Genomic DNA, 22753 nt, shown 5'->3' with positions numbered 1-22753 from the left:
ATGCTTTCTTTTTTTGATGTGGGGAGGGTGTGTGAGTGGACGGTGTCAGTGTTTATTTTATTTTTTTACAATTTTAACTGAAATATTTATTACAATTTTTTTTTTTTATTATTCGTTTTTTACCAGCCCTGTTGGGGGGGGGGGCGCTTTGGTGAGATATCAGGGGTCGAAACAGACCCCTGATATATTCCCTTTGAGACAGGGAAATGGAACAAAGGGCACAGATTCACCAGTCCCTTTCTCTGCAGCTCCAGCTGCACTGAAAATGAATGGACAGGAGACAGCGGCTCCTCTCCATTCATAAACTGAAACATTGTTAACACAGTTTACTATGCTCACATATGAATGGACAGAGTCAGTGACTCTGTACATTCAGAAAAGGAAGGAGTCAGAAAGATCCAGGACATGGGGGGACCGGAGTAGGACAGAGGGGGGGAGCACACGGAGAGCAGGGGAGGACACAGGGGGACCATGAGAATGACACAGAGGGGGACCCGTAGGACAAAATAGATCAGGACCTGGAGTAGAACACAGAGAGCCAGGGAGGATGCAGGGGGACCTGGAGGATGACACAGAGGGGAAGCCAAAGATTAAATGGATGGGGACCCGGAGCAGGACACGAGGAGCACAGATGGGACCCAGAGAAGGACCCAGGAAGCATGGAGGGGGACAGGGACAGCCGGGACTAATTGTTGTGGCGGTGAGGGCAGATACAAGTACCAATCTCCCTGACAGTCACAGGAGGGAGTGGAGGAAAAGCTATACAGGGAGATTGGTGCTTGTAACTGCCCCTACCTCCACACCAAGGCTTAAGGCATTGGAGCATTTGTACGAGTACAAGTACTCATGCAAATGCTAGGTATTGGCACCAATACCAATACTAGTATCGGTATCAGTGCAACGCAAATATATAAATATATATATATATATATATATATATATATATATATATATATATATATATATATATATATATATATATATATATATATATATACATAATGTAAAGTAGTGAGTGTCTAGCTTGTATAACAGTGAAAAAAATAATAAATAAATTTGCTGTCCCCTCAAAATAACTCCACACACAGCCATTATGTCTAAACCGCCGGTAACAAGAGTGAGTACACCCCTTAATAGAAATATCCAAATTGGGCCCAAAGTGTCAATATTTTGTGTGGCCACCATTATTTTCCAGCACTGCCTTAACCCTCATGGGCATGGAGTTCACCAGAGCTTCACAGGTTGCCACTGGAGTCCTATTTCACTCCTCCATGATGGCATCATGGAGCTGGTGGATGTTAGAGACCTTGTGCTCCTCCACCTTGCATTTGAATATGCCCCACAGATGCTCAATAGGGTTTAGGTTTGGAGACATGCTTGACCAGTCCACCACCTTTACACTCTGCTTCTTTAGCAAGGCAGTGGTCATCTTGGAGGTGTGTTTGGGGTCGTTATCATGTTTGAATACTGCCCTGCGGCCCAGTCCATAAAGGGAGGGGATCATCAGTCACAGTACAAGTTGGCATTCATGGTTACCTCAATGAAGCTCCCCAGTGCCATCAGCACTCATGCAGCCCCAGACCATGACACTCCCACCACCATGCTTGACTGTAGGCAAGAAACACTTTGTACTTTTCACACGCCTGACGCCATTTGAATCAAATAGGTTTATCTTGGTCTCATCAGACCATAGGGCATGGTTCCAGTAATCAATGTCCTCAGTCTGCTTGTCTTTAGCAAACTGTTTGCGGGCTTTCTTGTGCATCATCTTTAGAAGAGGCTGCCTTCTGGGACAACAGCTATGCAGACCAGTTTGATGCAGTGCTCCCCATTCACACCTGAGACTCTGTAACGCTAACTAGTCACATGATACCAGGGAGGGAAAATGACTAATTGGGCCCAATTTTGATATTTTCACTTAGGAGTGTACTCACTTTTGTTGCCAGTGGTTTAGACATTAATGGCTGTGTGTTGAGTTATTTTGAGTGGACAGCAAATTGACACTGTTATACAAGCTGTACACTCACTACTTTACATTGTAGCAAAATGTAATTTCTTCAGTCTTGTCACATGAAAAGATATAATAAAATATTTACAAAAATGTGAGGGGTGTACTCACTCTTGGGAGATACATTGTATATATACAGTTGTGCTCATCAGTTTACATACCCTGGCAGAATTTATGATTTCTTGGCCATTTTTCAGAGAATATGAATGATAGCACAAAAACATTTCTTTCACTCATGGTTGGTGTTTGGCTGAAGCCATTTATTATCAATCAACTGTGTTTACTCTTTTTAAATCATAATCACCACAGAAACTACCCAAAATGACCCTGATCAAAAGTTTACACGTGTATTGCCCCCTTTAACATTAATGACAACTTGAAGTCTTTTGTGTATTTGTGGATGAGGCTCTTTATCTTCTCAGATGGTAAAACTACCCATTCCCCTTGGCAAAAAGCCTCCAGTTCCTGTAAATTCTTGGGCTGTCTTACATGAACTGCACGTTTTAGATCCCCCCAGAGTGGCTCAATGATATTGAGGTCAGGAGACTCTGATGGCCACTCCAGAACCTTCACTTTATTCTCCTGTAGCCAATGACAGGTCGAATTGGCCTTGTGTTTTGGATCATTGTCACATTGGAATGTCCAAGTACGTCCCATGCGCATCCTCCTGGCTGATGAATGCAAATGTTCCTCCAGTATTTTTTGATAACATACTGCATTCATCATGTCATCAATTTTGACCAAATTTCCTGTGCCTTTGTAGCTCACACATCCCCAAAACATCAGCGATTCACCTCCGTGTTTCACAATAGGAATGGTGTATCTTTCATCATAGGCCTTGTTGACTTCTCTACAAATGTAGTTATGGTTGTGGCCAAAAAGCTACATTTTGGTCTCATCACTCCAAATGACTTTGTGCCAGAAGGTTTGAGGCTTGTCTCTCTGCTGTTTGGTATTGTAAGCGGGATACTTTGTGGAATTTGCGTAGTAATGGCTTTCTTCTGGCAACTCGACCATGCAGCCCATCTTTCTTCAAGTGCCTTCTCATTGTGCATCTTGAAACAGCCACAGCACATGTTTTCACAGAGTCCTGTATTTCACCTGAAGTTATTTGTGGGTTTTTCTTTGCATCCTGAATAATTTTCCTGGCAGTTGTGGCTGAAATTTGAGTTGGTCTACCTGACCGTGGTTTGGTTTCAATAGAAGAGATTATTTTCCACTTCTTGATTAGAGTTTCAACACTGCTAATTGGCATTCTCAATTCCTTGGATATCTTTTTATATCCCTTTCTCGCAGATGGTTTAATAATTATTTTGCTCTGCCCATGACTCAGAATCCAGAAACAGAAACAGTGCAGCCCTGGATGAAAGATGCAAGGGTCTGTCAGAAGTCCAGAAACTCATTGACCTTTTATATACACACACACTAATTACAAGCAAATAGATCACAGGTGAGGATGGTTACTTTTAATAGCCATTCAAACCCCTTTGTGTCAACTTGTGAGCATGTTATCAGGCCAAAATCACCAGGGTATGTAAACTTTTGATCAGGGTCATTTGGGTAGTTTCTGTTGTGATTATGACACAAAGCAAGGTCCATAAAGACATGAATGAGCGAGTTTGGGGTGGAGGAACTTGACTGGCCTGCACAGAGGCCCGACCTCAACATAATAGAACACCTTTGGGATGAATTAGAGTGGAGACTGCGAGCCAGGCCTTCTCGTCCAACATCAGTGCCTCTGCATAATGCACACCTGGTAGCGACATCAGTGTAAGTCAGTTTGTGACCCCCCCCCAACCAGTGTCAGTACTAGATTGCCAACCACACTCACAGTCACACTATAGGTTGCTGATCAGCGCCGTTATAGTATAGTGTCTATAGCTGCATACATTTCAGTATATATACCACCTAGTGCTCAAGTGGTTAATCATATTTTAGCACACCCTCAGATGATGCCGTCGATGACGAAACACATCAGAGTTGAGCCAAACAACTGCCAGTAATGACATCAGCACACAGATCGGGACACGGCTTTGGCTATTGCGAGAGAGCAGAGCACCGCCTTGGTTTTTACCCGTCTGGATTTATGCTAATTTCATTTGTTGAAATGCTGATATGAAATTTATTTAGATTCACTAGCATGAAATCCATCCCCTGTTCTGCAATTGAGTATGAGGTGAAATCCGTTCAGAGTGAATATCCTTGATTGGTGTTGATGCCTATTTCCCAGCATTGTCTGGTAAGAGTTTAATCACAAGGGGGTTTATCCACCCCCCCTTCGTCTCATGTGTAAAAGTGTTGATGGCAGGTCATCATTGCAAATTGGTTAAACGAGATCTTCTTTACATCTGGCTTGACTTTCGCTATAAATACAGTTTGGATTAATCATAAAACTTCAAATTACAACAGACTTTCTTCACATGCATTATATATATAGCGCCGCCTTGTTTGTTTCGTTTTATGTATAACGTACATTTTTTAACTTGCTGTGCAGTGGGTTGAGTGGTAGCCACCATAATTGGCTACAATTTTTGACCCATTCAGGGATTTTATATATATATATATATATATATATATATATATATATATATATATATTTCTCCCTACTCCATAAGCGCTTGTATTTGGAAGGGCTGGTTTTGGATATAGTTTGTAATCATATTTTATTGCAAAGTTTTTATCCATAAACACTTACAGGATTCAAAGGAAAAGAGATTCAGCCAAGGTCTCAATGGATCGAATGTTTAGGCCCATAGACATATCATACAGACAGTAATCTTAAATTCTAAACATCAATTATTTGTTCCTGTTGGGGCCTAAAGAAAGAAGGCATTGGAGACTTGGGGAGCTGACTTGGAAGTTGTCAAATAAGAGAGGGGGAGGGAAAACAGGGAATCTCATAATATATAAGCACACCTATAACACAATTACGATGATTATCTATTGAAGACACTGAGAAATGTTGCCCTAAAATGTCCAATGCAGAGACTGTTGGGAAGTGACAATGTGTTCATTAAAAGGCAGAGGGGGGCCTGCAGAGAGTTGAGAAGCAAGGGAACCTGGAAGCTATGGAGAAAATGTCACACAAGGATTAACCAGTAGATGCATCCTCTTTGGCTTTGTCAAGAAACAAGTGGGAGTGTTTCTCATGTAGTTCCATAAATTATCAAGAAATGAGAGGATGCCAAAGAATGATTAAGTTCTGCATCAAAAAAAAAAAATACTGGATGAACCCTCTGTATACTGCTATACACCCTTTCTAGCAAACTTTGCAAAAAAATGGGCATGTTTAGTATACACCTATTGTAAAACATGTTTAAGCTGGCCAGCTGTGTCAAAGTAATTACTATTTTGACAGTCCTACTCTGCCCTGCTACTGTGGACACAATGCCAACATGGGGCAAACAGACACAAAATGGGGGAGAGCTAGAAGGTTTTGGTCTGGCCACTGACCTGCAATACTACAGAAACAAAATATACATGTACTTCGATCCCAATAGTTTGTACATGCATATAATCTACCAGGTGTTCAGTGTGCAAAGGGTCCATCCAGTATTTTTAGTGTTAACGTGTTTCTAGTGTTAGCATGTACAAGCTGTTGGGATCTGATTATTTGCATAGATATAATGAACATCCAGTGATAGTGGGAACAAGAGAAGACTTTTTCAGTACTGTAATAGATTGCCTAGCGGTGAGTAGGAAACTATGCATCCACTTTGAGTTAGCAAGTTGGGGTTTTGGTGAAAAGTTCACAGATTGGTCAAAGCCAAATAGCAGAAAGATTGGGTTCATGTAGTAGTAGAATACGCCTTTACATACAACATATTTTGACTTGGTTCCAGAAGTGTGATATGGGTAGGCAGGACCAGAGGCAGTGTGCCAAAAAGGGGTTGAGTTGCTCACACTTGAGGCATTGGGAGGAGGTTTTCCAGAGCCAGGATACTTGGAGAAGAAGTAGAGAAAATATACCCTATTCAGTATTTTAGTTTCTGTCCATGTTTCACTCAGGATGGCTGAGGAGGTTGAAAGCCTTTTAACCACTTGCCTACTGGGCACTTAAACACCCCTCTTGCCCAGACCAATTTTCAGCTTTCGGTGCTCTCACACTTTGAATGACAATTACTCAGTCATGTAACACTGTACCCAAATTCATTTTTTGTCCTTTTTTTCATACAAATAGAACTTTCTTTTGGTGGTATTTGATCACCTCTGGGTTTTTTATTTTTTGTGCTATAAATGAAAAAAGACCGAATTTAAAAAAAAAAAAAAAAAAATTTTCTTTGTTTCTGTGATAACATTTTGCAAATTATTTTTTTTCCATGAATTTTGGCCACAATTTATACTACTACATATCTTTGGTAAAAAAATAACCCAAATTAGTGAATATTATTTGGTCTTTGTGAAAGTTAGAGAGTCTACAAGCTATGGTGCAAATCATAAAAAAATTATCACATCTGATGTGCCTATCTCATTTCTTGCGACCCGAACAAGCCAGGAAAGTAAAAATATCCCCCAAATGACCCCTTTTTGGAAAGTAGACATTCCAAGGTATTTAGTAAGAGGCATGGTGAGGTTTTTGGTGTTGTAATTTTTTCCCACAATTCTTCTGCAAAATTAAGATTTTTTAGTTTTTTATTATTTTTCCCACAAAATTGTCAATGTAATAGGTTATTTCTCTCACATGGCATGTGTCTACAACAAATAATGCCCCAAAATACATTCTGCTACTCCTCCTGAGTATTACGATACCACATGTGTGGGACTTTTTCACAGTCTGGACACTTCGAGAGACCCAACATGCAGGGAGCGCTATCACGTGTTCTAGGAGCATAAATTACACATCTAACTTGACTACCTATTACACTTTTGAAGGCCCTGGACAATGACACGTGACACTGACGTGGCATTGATGGCAGATGGCACTGATACGTGGCACTGAAGGCACGTGACACTGATGTGACACTGATGACATATAGCACTAATACGTGGCACTGATGACACTTGACACTGATGACAGATGGAATTAATATGAGGCACTGATGACACGTGACACTGATGTGGCGCTGATGACAGATGGCACTAATACGTGGCACTGATGACAGATGGCACTAATACGTGGCACTGATGACACCTGATACTGATGACAGATGGCACTAATACGTGGCACTGATGACATGTGACACTGACAGGTGGCACTGATACGTGGCACTGATGACACATGACACTGACAGGTGGCACTGGGGACACGTGGCACTAGGGACAGGTGGCACTGGGGACAGTTGGCACGTGGCACTGGGGACAGGGGGCACGGATAGGTGGCACTGGGGACAGGTGGTACTGGGGACAGATGACACTGATAGGTGGCACTGGGGACAGTTGGCATTGATAGGTGGCACTGGGGACACATGGCACTGACAGGTGGCACTGGGGACAGATGGCACTAATAGGTGGGACTGGGGACAGGTCGCACTGGGGACAGATGGCACTGATAGATGGCACAGGGGACAGATGGCACTGATAGGTGGCACAGGGGACAGGTGGGCATGTGTGTGTGTTTCACTGTGTGTGTGTTTTACTATATGTGTGTGTGTGTGTGTGTGTGTGTGTGTTTTCTCACTGACACTGCAGCTGCAGCACGGAAGCTCTCCCTGTGAGGAGGGGAGCCGGCGATGAGAGATGATCTCATATGTTTACATAAGAGATTGCCTCTCATTGGACAGGCCGATCGAGTGCTAAATAGCCGCTGTGATTGGCCATTTAGCACGATCTGTGATTGGCTGTGTCCAAGGGACACGGGCAACACAGAAATTAAATAGGAGGACGTCCAGGGATGCCCTCCCGGCAGATAGCATCCGCTCTGTAGCCGTCTTTTGGCTATAGAGCGGGCGCGAAGTGGTTAAAAGTGGGGAAGTCTTTGTCCATATAGATGCATTAGAGCCTTCTAAGTTTTTAATAGACAAGGAAAGACGAGGTGAGTATATGGCTGAGATCGAGGTGTTGCAATGGTTCAGTAACCAGTGATTGGTGAAAATGGAAAATATGTGTAGGTGGGAGGTTATATTCTCAAGAAATAGTTTGAAAGGACTTAGAGTGGTAGGTCCTTTCCATGAACATAGAAGGTAGGGTTCGATTTTGGATGTGAGTTCTGCTTTAAAGTGATATTGAAGGCAGTTTTTTTTTGGTTAACAATAACAAACATGTTATACTTACCTGTTCTGTGCAGTGGTTTTGCACAGAGCAGCCCCAATCCTCCTCTTCTAAAGTCCCCTGTGGGGGGCTCCTAGCCCCTCCCTCTTGCCTAGTGCCGCCATAGCAAGCAGCTTGATATGGGGGAACCCAAGCAGGCTCACTCCCAAGTCGCTGCTCTGTGTGTCCATTCACACACGGAGCAGCTTGGCCCTGCTCTCTCCTCATTGGCTCACTGTGATTGACAGTTGCGGGAGCCAATGGCTGCTGCTACTGTCTCAGCCAATGAAGAGGGAGAGACTCGGGAAAGCTGAAGTTCTCACTGAGTAGAATTATAGGGGTCTGATAATCTGATAATGTTGAGTTTATATATATATATATATATATATATAGAGAGAGAGAGAGAGAGAGAGAGAGAGACTATCACTTTAAAGCGGAAGTCCACCCTAAAGTGGACCTTCCGCTCATTGGAACCCTCCCCCCCTCCGGCGCCACAATTGGCACCTTTCAGGGGGGAGGGGGGTGCAGGTACCTGTACAGTACAGGTATCTGCACCCACTTCCGGCGTAGATTCTGCAGAAGGTACGCCCCTTTCCGCAGAATCTACGCCCCTTTCCGAAGGTCCCCCACTGCCTGCTGGGAAACACACGGATCCCAGAGACAGCGGGGACCATCCTTATTGCGCAGCGCGACTCATGCATGCGCAGTAGGGAACCAGGAAATGAAGCCAAAAGGCTCCACTTCCTGATTCCCATACCCAAGATGGCGGCGGCAGCACCTGAGAGACGATCGAGAGATCGGCTTCGGGTGCCGACATTGCGGGCGCGCTGGGCGGGTAAGTGTCATTATTTTAAAAGTCAGCAGCTGCAGTATTTTTAGCTGCTGGCTTTAAAAAAAAAAAAAAAAACGGCGGACTCCTGGCGGACTCCCGCTTTAAGAATTGGTAATGCACTTTTTTACTTTCCCTAGGTGTTTTTTTTCAATTCCTGGGAGATTTAAACTGTTGGATATGTAATGACACAAACTACTGATAAAAACCCAGAAAGCTGCTCAAAATAGGCATTCGTACCAAAACCAGTCTGCACTGACCAGATACTGCTGAAATCTCTTCAGTCACATGATGTAACCACACATTTAACTGTCCCCTTGCTACTTAGAAGATATGAATGCTGATTGGACTAAACTATACGATCACAGCTATAACACGCCTAGACCTTATGCATATTCATTCGTATATATTATTAAACTTAATGTTTGTAAGTCAGAAACACTTTCACTTTTGCTGCACATGGAACCTTGAGCCTTTACAACTACTTTAATCTTTCACACCTATGAGGCATCTTACATAATGTAATATGATCCTTATTCTCATACCCAATTTTTTTTATCAATTAAATTCAAGTTATTAAACTCACTTTTCTTCTGTACAATATCAAGCTTGCTAAAACCGGAAAAAAAATCCAGTTATCCTGTCATTTCTAACTTTAGAGAACTGGTAGGTTGCTGCGTTGCAGAATTAGGACAGAGAAGGTCACCCTGCATTTCCTTTTGCAATGTAGGTAAATCTGCTGATGTGTACAAAGAAGAAATGTATTCATAAGGCAGCCCTGGATATATCTGTAAATTATCCTGAGCATTCCACGGAACTGTGCTATGGTTAATGAAAAATTGCAATTAGTAACAGTATATGCAGAGCGTGCATACCAATCAATGTATGGTAATGGCATTCGCTCTTTTGTAGAATAGGGAAAATTATGTTTAGTTTAAGACAAACACAAGCCAAAGTGTCTGGGTGTCAATGAGACATTTTACTCTGTAGACTACACATCTGCTATGAAGAAGGCTATGTGAGGCCTTTCAGAAGAACCATATCTACATAATTCTACAAGGACAATAGCTGAATCAATTGATCATTACAAATATACAAGCAGGTAAGACAGCTCGCAGATTATATAGTATAATGAAGCTCATGCCATACATACTGTAAAAAATTTCCTCTTCGTTTGACCTTTCTCTCCATTTTATCTCTCTTTTTAATTGCATTCTATAGAAGTGCCATGACTATTGTGGATAAAACTAAAGGAGTAGATAGGATAATACGTAGAGTGCCTGGGAAGTAGCCAGTGAAAACAAACTAGGGAATCGGGTTTATTTAACGTCTTGTCCCTTTTAGAACAAATTGTCATGTATTTGTGAGGTTCCATGTTGTCTTAATCCAGGAGGTGGTGTGTACTAATGTCAACATGGTGTTACATTTAAAAAACACACATCAAAATGCTTCATACAAAGGCCTAGTATAAAAATATAAGAATGCAAGGTGCTTTGCTGAGTAAGCATGCATGCCTGGCAGTGTACAGTTAAAATTTCTAGCAGGAAGGCAACGGGGTGCTTTTAGCAGAAGAGGCATACGACTCCTCTTCTACCAAAAAAATATTCCTGCTAGCATTTTTTTAAATCTAAAATGTATTTAAAACCTAACAATGAATTTATGGCAGTTTCACACTGCCGTGTTGTGGTTTGGGCACAGTTTTCGTGCGGGTTAGCCATGGTTTTCCATAGACTTGTATTAGCCCTTGTACACACGGTCGGACATTCTGACAACAAAATCCCTCAGATTTTGTCCGGTCGGACAAAGTTGTAGGAAAATCCGATCGTTCGTAACGTGATGACGTTATTTCGCTACGACGGGACTACGTTCAGGCTAGTAGCCAATAGCTTTGGTCTAGGAATTTGACCTGAGCATGCGTGGCATTTTGTCCAATCGGAATGCTCTACAAATGATCGGACAAAGTCCAATCGGATCATGTTGTCGGAAAATTTTATAGCCCAGCTCTAAAACTTTGTCGGTCGGATATTCCGACAGAAACAGTCCGCTGTAGCCCACACATGGTCGGATTATCCGAAAACACGGTCCAATCGGACATTTTCTGTCAGAATGTCTGACCGTGTGTACAAGGGCTTAGATTGCATGTTTTTGGTGCATTTTCTGGAAGCGCAGCAAAAGTCCTGCACGTTGCATCTTTGGTGCATTTTCAGAAAATGTACCAAAAGCACACAATTTAATAGAAGTCTATGGGAAAGTGTGGGTAACCTTCAGAAGAACCACAGATACGTAGTTACATAGTTGGTATGTAGAGATGGGCCGAACGACCCCCTGTTCGGTTTGCGCCAGAACTTTCTAACATCGCAAACATTTGGGACTGAATAACAAACCCCATTGAAGTCTATTGGACCCGAACTGGAAAAATCAAAAGTGCCCATTTCGAAGGCTTATATGTAAATAATTAAGCGTACAATGGTTTTGGGGGTCCAGGTACTGCCATGAAGGACATGTATCAATGAAAAAAAGTTTGTAAAAAATATAATTTTTAAATGAGCAGTGATTTACTGATGCTTAAAGTGATACCAACCAAATGAGAAATAACATTAAAAATAAAAATAAAATATTTAAATATAGTGCCTGGGGGGTTCTCTTAACCCCTGTACACATGGTCGGAAATTCCGATGGAAAAGGTCCGATCGGACCATGTTGTCGGATAAACCGACCGTGTGTGGGCTACATGCAAAAGATCCAGAAGTTCGACAAAGAAAACAAAAATTCACCGCTCCAGGTCAATTCACCGCTTCAGGTCAATTCACGGCTCCAGGTCAATTCACCGGCAGGCTACCAACTCTCCAGATAGGTGGGGATTCCAGGTGCAGGCTGATTGCACAAACCAAGTATACAAGAAATGAACAAAACTCTGGACAGCCGCACTCCGGATTAAGTAAAAAATTAAAATGCCTTTATTTCTTCAAGTGAAAAAACTCCATATCACACTAAACATCACAGCAAAGGGAAAATAGACCAAATTTCTGACGTGTTTCACGCTAAACCCAGCGCTTACTCATATCTCTGAGTAAGTGCTGGGTTTAGCGTGAAACGCGTCAGTATTTTTGTTCTATTTTCCCTTTGCTGTGATGTTTCGTGTGATATGGAGTTTCTTGTATACTTCGTGTGTGGGCTACATTGGACTTTTTCCGTCTGAATGTCTGACCAACAAAGTTTGAGAGCTGGATATAACATTTTCCAAAAACATGATCCGAACGGACTTTGTCCGATCGTTTGTAGAGAATTCCGATCGGACGGATTTTGTTGTCGAAATGTCCGACCGTGTGTACAAGGGCTTAGTCTGCCTGTAATGTGGCACATATGTACTGTATATAGAGCCTGCTGCAGCAATAATGACATTTATAAAGCTGAAAATATGACATTTTCCATTCAAGCTTTATTTATAAACAATGGCTTGGGGAGCTGTATCATGTCTGATATATAACTGTGTGTCTGTGTTATGAGGCCACAATTATTGCACTCGGAACGAGATTAGAGATTTTTTGGATAAATTCTGGTGTCTCTTTCACCGACTTTGGATAGCAATAACAGGTGCGGAAAAATTGGGCTTTGGGTGTTAATGGTGCCTTCACACCGTAAACCTATAGAGGTAATCTTGATGAAAGCAAGAATTGACCTTTTTGTCAAAATTATAAATTTGATGCCCCGCTCAAATAGTTGCATAAAAATGTGTCTTTAAGTGTCGTTGGTGCCTTCACATTTTAACCCTATAGAGGTACTCTTGATGAAATCAAGAAATAGCTGACAAAAATTGCAATGATATGCACCTGTCAAACAGTTCCTTGGGTGTTAATTGTGCCCATGAAACCTACACCAAAAATTTTCTTCCAGATGAAATCAACACCCACAAAGCTAGGCAGCCTAGGCAATCTTTCAGAGATTTAAGATCCAGAAAGCATCAGGGGCTTGATAGCTGCTGCTAATCCAGGACTGATTCATTTTGATAAATGTCAGTCGGTCCACAGAGTCTGTGGACAGATGTGCACTCTTATCTGCCACAAAACCTCCAGCAGCACTGAATGCCCATTTGGAAAGCATGCTGGATGAGGGGCAGCTCTATTTCATACTGGGCAAGTTCTGGCTAGAGGTCTATTCTCATGACCCGGTAACCTAGTGGATTGTCAACTGGAAAGCCTTCCATATCTGTTTTCACCCCTAATCTCCAACCATATGATGAAGATGCTGCTGATAGGATGTGGAAGCTGACATTCCTGGGTGCCGAGGACCAAAAAAACATTGAAATGCATCACTGAGGCAGCCCCCTCATCCACGGCTCACTCTCTTGACCAACAGAAGTCTCAAAACTATGTTTTCCACCAGACTGTAACCTACCAGAGACAAGAAAGGCATTACATAAACTCCTCTTAAAGGTGTTCTTAAGAGATTTCATCTTCTGCTCCCTCTATGAGGATGGAATGAGTTTCAAGACTTTCCCCTTGTAATGGTGGTCAAGGAGGGTTGCCAACCAATAGTGATCCTTTTCCTTGATGCCACATATTGTCGGGTCCTTTCACAGGCTTTGAAGAATGATGGGGCCCATGCATCGCAAGTTTGTGGAGGCATGAGAAGCAGACTCCTTGGGGTCACTGAGGATTACAGTATCTGGAACTGCCTCCTCCCAGCCACCTACTACTCCAAAGTGTTCTAGGGATGGAAAACCATCTGTTAGGGTTGACATATGTCTTGCGCTGCTGCAATGCCTCCAAAGCTGTTAGAATCCTCCTCCTCCCTCTCCTCTTGTGTTTTCTGTGGCGTAGGACGAATGGTGTCTGCATAAAGTGGGCCTTGAGAGGAAAGGAAGTCCTTCTCTTCCTCCTGCTGCTCTGCCTCGAGTGCCCTGTCCATAATGCTGTCTGCTCCAGCAGGAACACAACAGGGCTTGTGTCCCTGATGCGTGCATTGTCACGGCTCCCTATCCTAGTGTCCTCCTCAAATGGTGATAGTACAGTGCATGCATTCTTTATCAGAAGCGATTGATATGGGGAAAAAGTTAAGCCAGTCTGAGCCTGTTGTGCCATATTCACACAGGTACTGGTTGACGGCCCTCTGCCGCATGTGCAACCGCTGTAGCATTGCCAAAGTCAAGTTTCACCTGGTGGGCATGTCACAAATCAGGTGGTTTATGGGCAGGTGGAATTCCTGCTGAATTTCCGATAACCAAGCACTGGCTGTGTATGACCATCTGAAATGGCAATAGACTCTTCTGGCCTACTTCAGCAGATCTTCCAACCCTGGGTATCTATTTAAAAAAAATGCTGCACCACCAAATTGAGGACATGCGCTAGGCATGCCACATGTGTCAACTTTCCCTGTCTAGGGGCTGACAGGAGGTTTGTGCCATTATCACACACCACCTTTGTTGGCTCCAGCTGGCGTGGCATGAACCTCCTCTGGGCCTGCCCCTGCAGAGCTGCCAGAATCTCTGCTCTGGTGTCACTCATGTGCCCTAGACAGATCAGCTGAAGCACTGCATGGCACCTTTCAGCCTGACTCATTGAATAGTTTCTTGAACACTTAGGGGGTACTTGTGGTTCATGGGACAATTCAGCAAAGGAGGGCATGGAGGAGAAAGAGGGAGCTGACAAATCTCTCATCACCACTAGTTGTATGGAAACATCAACAACAACAAGCTGCAGCACTGAGCCCTGTCTTGCATCCTTCCGAGTTTCAAGCAGAGTTACCCAGTGTGCTGTGAACAAAATACTGGCCATACTTGCTGGACCACGTGTCAGCAGTAACGTGGACCTTGTGGCTGATAGCCTTGCCCTATGATGTCACAACCTTGCTTTTCACGTGATGGTAGAGTGCTGGAAAAGCCTTACATGAAAAGAAATAGCGACTAGGAACCTGTCATTGTGGTGCAGGACATTCTGCAAATTCAGGGAAGGGAGCAGAATCCACTAAATGGAAAGGCAGGCGTTGTAAAGCCAGCAGCTTTGACAAGCTTGAATTTAAATGCTGGGCATGTGGATGGCAGAGACTGTATTTTTTATTTTATTTTTGCTGCAGCAGATGGGGCAGAGAAATACGCCTGCTGTAGTCTACAGCTGGTGGTGTGCTACTGGCAGACATGCTACAAGTACCTGGGACAACCTGCGCTATCCCATCATCCCTGTCAGTGGAGGCTGCTGAGTAGGGATGAGCCGAACACCCCCCGGTTCGGTTCGCACCAGAACTTGCGAACGACCCCCGCGTTCGGTACGAACGTTAGAACCCCATTGAAGTCTATGGGACTCGAACATTCGAATTGGAAAGTGCTCATTTTAACGGCTAATATGCAAGATAGTGTCCTAAAAAGGGTTTGGCGACCTGCCTCCTGCCTCAGGGGACATGGGTCACTGCAAAAAAAAGTTTTAAAAACTACCGTTTTGGCAGGAGCACTGATTTTAATGACGATTAAAGTGAAAAAAAAAAGTGAAATATTCCTTTAAATATGGTGCCTGCGGGGTGTCTGTAGTATGCCTGTGAAGTGCCACGTGTTTCCCGTGTTTAGAACAGTCCCTGCACAAAATGACATTAAACGGAAATAACACCATTTAAAACTGCTTGCGGTTTTAATGTTATATCTGGTTCCTGCAATATGGTTGAAAATCATTGAGAAACATGGCATGGGTAGCCCTCCCTGCCCATTACCAGCCTATTTGGGTCTTGTACGCATATTAAGGGGAACCCCGTACCCATATTAAAAAAAGGAAATGCGTGTGGCCCCCAGGCCCTATATACTCAGAACAGCAGTATACAGGCGGTGCAAACAAGACAGGGACTGTGTAGGTTTGTTGTGTTAAGTTGAATCTGTTTGTCATTTTCAACCGGTACATTTTTAAAGTGTAGCTCCAGTCAAAAAAACTATCTTTAAGCTTTTTGGAAAACATAGGGAAGGGTTATCACCCCTGTATAATTTGTTTTGTCGTCCATCTTTTTTCATCTCACTTGCTGCTGTCTCCTTGCGTTTGCAAGTAGGAGATGTTTGTAAGTTGGATGTTTGAAAGTAGGGGCCTGCCCTATATTATAGCAGGATGTACTGGGTACAGAGCACGCAGACAGCACGCACTCCTAACACTACTGACTGCAAGCTCTATTATTAACCACTTGTTAGCCCAATGTTTGCATAAAGTGAAAGATGAAGTTATGCTGAGTAAATAGATATCAAACATGTCACTCTTCAAAATTGCACATGCCCGTGGAATGGCGCCAAACGTCGCTACTTAAAAAATCCCCATAGGCGACGCTTTAAATATTTTTTTACTGGTTACATGTTTTGAGCTGCAGAGGAGGTCTAGGACTAGAATTATTGCTCTCGCTCTAACATTCTCGGCGATACCTCACATGTGTGGCACATGCGAGCACATGGGGACATGGGTGCTTTAATTTTAATTTTATTTTTTTATTGTTCATTTTACTTTATTTATTTTAGTTTGACATTTTTTTTCCCAAAAATATATTTTTGATCACTTTTATTCCTATTACAAGAAATGTAAACATCCCTTGTAATAGGAATATGGGGTGACAGGTCCTCTTTACAGTGAAATCTGGGGGGTCAATATGACCCCACATCTCACCTCTAGGCTGGGAAGCCTGAAATAAAAAATAAAAAAAAGATTCTGGCTTTGATCGTACTGGCGAGTTGGTAGAAGCACCGGAGGGCGGTGAGGGGTGGGGGGCGTCTATGGCTGGGTATTTCAGGGTATCACCGAGTATGGCTGGGTATCTCTGAGTATGGCTGGGTATGGCAATTTATGGCAGGGTATTACAGAGTATTGGCGGGGTATTGGCGGGGTACTACAGAGTAATAGCAGGGTACTGCACTGCAGAGTAATGGCAGGGTACTGCACTGCAGAGTAATGGCGGGGTACTGCACTGCAGAGTAATGGCGGGGTACTGCACTGCAGAGTAATGGCGGGGTACTGCAGAGTAATGGCGGGGTACTGCACTGCAGAGTAATGGCAGGGTACTGCACTGCAGAGTAATGGCGGGGTACTGCACTGCAGAGTAATGGCGGGGTACTACAGAGTAATGGCAGGGTACTGCACTGCAGAGTAATGGCAGGGTACTGCACTGCAGAGTAATGGCGGGGTACTGCACTGCAGAGTAATGACGGGGTACTGCAGAGTAATGGCGGGGTACTGCAGAGTAATGGCAGGGTACTGCAGAGTATGCACTGGTATTGCAGAGTATTGGCAGGGAATTGAGGGGTTAAATTCGGTGAGCAGCGATGTGGGCACTGCAGATGCAGCCCACATCGCTGCTGACACCGATCTCTTTCCCCTCCGCTGTACCGATCGGTACAGAAAGGGGAGGTAGGAACAGGCGTCATAACATGACGCCGGTTTGTTTCCAAGTGATCACTCCGTCATTTGACGGAGCAATCACGTGGTAAACGGCCGCTATGAGCGGCCGTTTACCGTGATGCGCCGGGTCCTATGGACCCGGCGGTCACGGATGCTCTCGAGTGCGCACACCTCGGGGCACGCGAGAGCAGAATTCTGGGAGGCCGTTAATTAACGGCCTCTCTGAGTTAAACAACCGCCCTGAAGCCGTTAATCGGCAATGGGCAGTTGTTAAGTGGTTAAAGCTAGATCACTAGCTATATAGGTGAGGTGAATATAGTGGTGTATACTGCAGTCAGGGCACAGACAACAACCACTACACAGCAGCAAGATAGGAAATCAGCCAAAAACGATTGGTGTGTACTGTGTTGAAGGTACACAGAACACCCACTGCTTCAGATGCAAAGTAACACACTACAGGAGGCCGCCTTAAAGGCGGCCTTATATAGTGTGGGGCGTGCACTACACAGCCTGAGCTATGATTGGCCACAGGCAGGATGCCTGTGGCCAATCATGGCTCTCCTCGCTGCCGGCGCTGCGATTGGCCAAGCATGCGGGGTCACAGTGCATGCTTGGCCAATCATCGGGCAGCAATGCACTGCGCCAACGCAGTGCATTGTGGTCCGCGCGCGCGTCACTCGAATTTTGACGCGAACGGCCAAAACGTTCGGAATTCGCCGAACGGCCAATGTTCGAGTCGAACGTACGTTCGACTCGAACATGAAGCTCATCCCTACTGCTGAGAGGTCATGAGGTATAGTGGGGGTAGACCGGAAAGGTGAGGAGTGAGGAGGAGCAGAATTGCATGCCTTTTGTTTGGCTTTCGGGTGCTCTTGCCAACGGTTTGAGGGGTGGGAGGTTAAATGCCTTATCAAGCATGTGGTACCCAAATGGCTGGTGTTTTTGCCATGCTTGATGTGCTTGAGGCAAAGTTTGCAAATTGCAACAGTGCTATCGGCTGCACATGTGCTAAAAAAGGCCCAAACAGCTGAGCTGTGGGAAGTGGGCCAGGAAATAACAGCTCCACAATCTGGTGGAAAAGGGTGGCTGCTCTCTACTCTTCCATGATGGCTGCCTCTTTGGGCTTGTGGCTCACCCTCACTTTCCTCCTCTGTTCTAACTGGCACCGAAGTTGCATCTGTGACCACATCATCATCATCATCCCCTCCATCCTCATTATCACTGGGGAGAACTTGGTAATACGATGCAGCTGGGAGAACATGAATGCCAATTTGTTGTTTACCAGTGTTCTCCCCTCTCTGTAGACTCGTGTTGCTACCTTCATCGACCTCAGAACCAAGATCTGAATCAAGTAATGGCTGTGCATCATCCAGGGGCAAGTGGCTAATGCTGTGTTCAAATAACTCAGCTGACTCCTCCATGCCTGATGCTGGGGCTACAGCAGGAGTAGCTGTGAACAAAGTGGCAGAATAAGCCACTCTGGCAGCTGCAGTGGACAGCACACTAGTCTCTGCTTGGGTGACGGAGGATGATGGTATAGTAAGCCAGTCCACCACCTCCTCTGCATGCTGTGGCTAAATGGCACGAGCAACATCACTAAACAGAGAAAATGATGCCCTGCCTGAGGACGGACCATGTCTACCTTTGCCTGTGGACACATATGCTGCTGGCCCCCTCACAGTGCCATGGGAATATACTGTAGTAAACGTGCACTAACTCCATTAAATGTGCAGTAACGCACTGATATGTCCTGCGTTAAACGCGCAGCAACGCACTGATATATACTGCTGATATGTCCTGCATTGAATGTGCAGTAACACACTCAGACATACGGCATTAAACGCACAGTAACGCACGGATATATACTGCATTTAACATGCAGTAATGCACTGATATATACTGCGGTAAATGTGCAGTAATGCATTGGTATATACTGCAATAAACATGCATGGTCACACTACACTCACAGAAACTGTCACTAAAATAAAAATGAATGGTGACACACACTACACTCATAAAAACTGACACTAAAGTAAAAATTAATGGCCACACTACACTCACACTGAACTATCATTAGATTCACACTAAACTGATATTCTACACTGACAATAGGAACACAATAGCACACTATAGCACACTAACTCGCCAGCAGCACTGAACAGAGCCCTGTTCTATCTCTCTCCACGTCAATTACACTGCAAATGGCTGCTATGGGAGAATATTTTTATAGTGTGGGGCGGGACTAAGAGCAATGAGCCATGATTGGATAGAGTCATCATTACTTTCTCCAATCATGACTCTGACAGTGCTCTGTGCCGTGATTGGGCAAAGCTTGCATTGCTTCAGTCAATCAGGGCTTCCAATGCACTGTGTATAGAGCAGTGCATTGTGCTCATTTGGCGGGCCGAGCAAACGGTCAAATGCTACGATAATTCAGGTGTTCGTTGAATGGGCGAACAGCCAATGTTGAGCCCGAACCCATGCCCGGGCCGAACCGTTCACCCAACTCTATTGGTAAGGTTGAATAAAGACACCGGTCCGTCCAGTTCAACCTGTGTAGGTGTGCGTGTTCATAATCATTTACCGTATTCCTGTATATTGTGCTCACTAAGACAAAAGTCCAAGTTTTTTTTTTTAACTACCAATACTTCCTGCTGACACCAGTGATTGTGGAAGTAAATTCCATATCCAGTGAAAAACCCCCTACTCAATTTAAGATTAAAACGCTTCTCCTCCATTTTCATGAGTGTCCCCATGTCTTCTTACATATCCTGAGACTGAACAGTTTATTCCCTATGCCAGAACCACCATTGAAGTATTTGTATATTGCTATCATATCTCGTCTCTCTGGAGAGTGTTGTTTCTCCAGAGAGAATAGACTTAGTACTTAGTTGTTCCTCGTAATTGAGATCCTCCAGTTATTAGATACACTGCACTGCACCTGTGCTTCTCCCAAACTGCAGCTCGGCAGTGTGAAACTGCCCTTATCTTATATGGTCCTCTTTGGTCTGTTAAATATACCATTGAAAGTGTTTTGTTATATCTGCTTGATAAGTGAAAAAGTTACCTGTTGATCCTACCAGTAACCTTTTGAGCTGCAAAATGTCCTGTGGGCTCGGCCTTTGGCCTGACTGCTTCCTCGTCTACAGGAAAACCTCCCTCATGTTATGGAAAAAAGGAGAGAGGGAAGTGTTCTTTTGTCCTGAAACACTTGTCTGTCCTAAGGCAACCAAGCTTATCCTCTATAGATATGGTAGGTTGACATCACTCTAGGACACAATTGTATTACTGGCATAATTACCAGGCGAATATAAACAGAAAAAAAAAAAAACGAGAAAACGAATGCAGCCATCACATCTAAGGACTGGTAAGGTGCAATATATATTTTTTGGGGTTTAGATGCGTTTCTTTCTCTTTTAAGGAGTTTGTTTTTTTTTACTAAAAAATAAACTAGTGGTGGCTTGGGGAGTGTGGGGATGAGTTTGTTGGTTTTTGTCAATCTGGTTTCAATGACAAGGTCAGTTTTTAGTGTATTAAAGTACACCTGTAAGATTTATGGACAATTGCAGAAATTGTATCTAAACATTTTATGCAGCCCTCAATTATAAGAGGTTCATCCTAACAAAACACTGAGCTGACTTTCAGCTAAATTGCTCCAATATTATTTTTCTTTCCTTTTTCAGATCTGCCAGGTGTTTTCATATCTTTAATAAAAACCATTTCTCCATTATTAGTTCAGGTGTGTATTTATTCCATTGTGATGTGTACATTAACAAGGTGCTCCATTCAGCATCTGCCAAATGTAAAATATACATAAATGGTCTCCTTTTTTCTATAGCTCAGAGCAGTTTATGAAAGAATTGCATTGTACAAGAAAGGTTTGGCTATGTCCATGAGCCTGGTCTTCAGGGTAAAAACAATATTGTGCCACGTTGAATTTTTTTCCTTGGCTGACTTGAACATCTGGCTCATATTCCCTTGTGACAGGGATAGTAACTATGTTTTATCCTAAAGTGAACCTTTATTACCTTGTTTACAGGTGGGTGCTCATCTGACGTTGAGTTCATAACTCCCTAGTCGTATCCACTAATATTGTCACATTGCACTAAGTCTTTTGGCTGATTCCAGACTGCCAGCCCTAGCCTGATGGAATGTTTCAGGCTTTGCCACTTAAAAAGATGCCTCGGGCAGTATTTTAAGCTATGGGTCCTTTTTGACTCTTCTCTGGGCTAGGTGGCCATCCATAATGCAAAGACTGGCACTGATGTTAAAATTTCAGCACCAATCTCTGCACCATTACACAGTAAAATCAGGGCGCAGTGGCTATGCCACCCCACCCACACACAAACACACACACACACCGTCCTAAACTTATCTTACCAGTGCTCCCCTGTTCCTTGCTTCTACTTTGCAGGGAATAAAATAGCTGGTGTTCCCGACCCAGGGGACCAATGAAATTACTTCCCTGGTCATGTGACAATGCCTGGCTGCTAAAGCCAAGAACTGTTACGGGGAGAAAGTCACATGTCCCCCATTTCCAGAAGTACCATGTGGGAAGGTGCAGTGTGGTGTGGTGGCAGTAACCACACAGAGTCCCGTTGCAGAGAACAGAGAACAGAGCTTGCATTAATGATAAAGTTCAGCAATACACAACAAGCTTGGTGGGAAGGCATCCATCCGTGCCAGGTCTCAGATGTGCCGACAGTATCTGTTTTGGGGATGGAATGTAGTCTGGCTGGTCCGTGTCCAAATATAGAGGTGAAAGGAAGGATGCGATAAGCCCCTGTCCTTTCCCTACTTGTCTGGAACCTCTCCCTGCCACTTATCACTGTCCCTGTCTGGTGGGTGACCGGTCCCTACATTACCCACATGTGACATGTGTGTCAAACCTGGGAGCCAGGGCCTTAAATAGGCTCTGTCTAAGCTAAGATGGCTGCCAGAGTCACATGGGGTGGCAACATCCAATTGAAAAATTTCCCAAGTGACTCAGGAGATGATAGAGGAACCATGTTCCTTTTGACTTTCCTTCTAAATGCAATGCCACTGCAGTCGAGCACCACCTACAGTGGTGCAAATAGACTGCACCTGCCAATAACCATATATAGTAGCTGGATGCACATGAGGATGAAAGTGAGGGCACACTGTTAAGGTGAGTATATGGAGATGGGACTCTTTGCAGAAACTCAAAAAAACGGCAGAAACTGCATGATCAAAGTGACAGTGCCTCTTTAAAGTCCAGGTTTCAAAATTAGTTTGTGTCTTGTTGCCTGGAAATTGTGAACATGCTATAAACTTTTTGATGGTAAACGATGATTTTGCTAAGCCTGTTGGATGGTTTGGAGTGTATTACTCACCTCACTTCCCATGCTGTGAGGGAGG

Source organism: Lithobates pipiens, unplaced genomic scaffold (assembly GCF_037356315.1).
Source record: "Lithobates pipiens isolate NorthernLeopardFrog02 unplaced genomic scaffold, aLitPip1_a1.2 Scaffold_27, whole genome shotgun sequence".
Classification (NCBI taxonomy): Eukaryota; Metazoa; Chordata; class Amphibia; order Anura; family Ranidae; genus Lithobates; species Lithobates pipiens.
The sequence above is the reverse complement of the archived record's forward strand: the minus strand, read 5'-3'. Positions refer to the sequence as shown.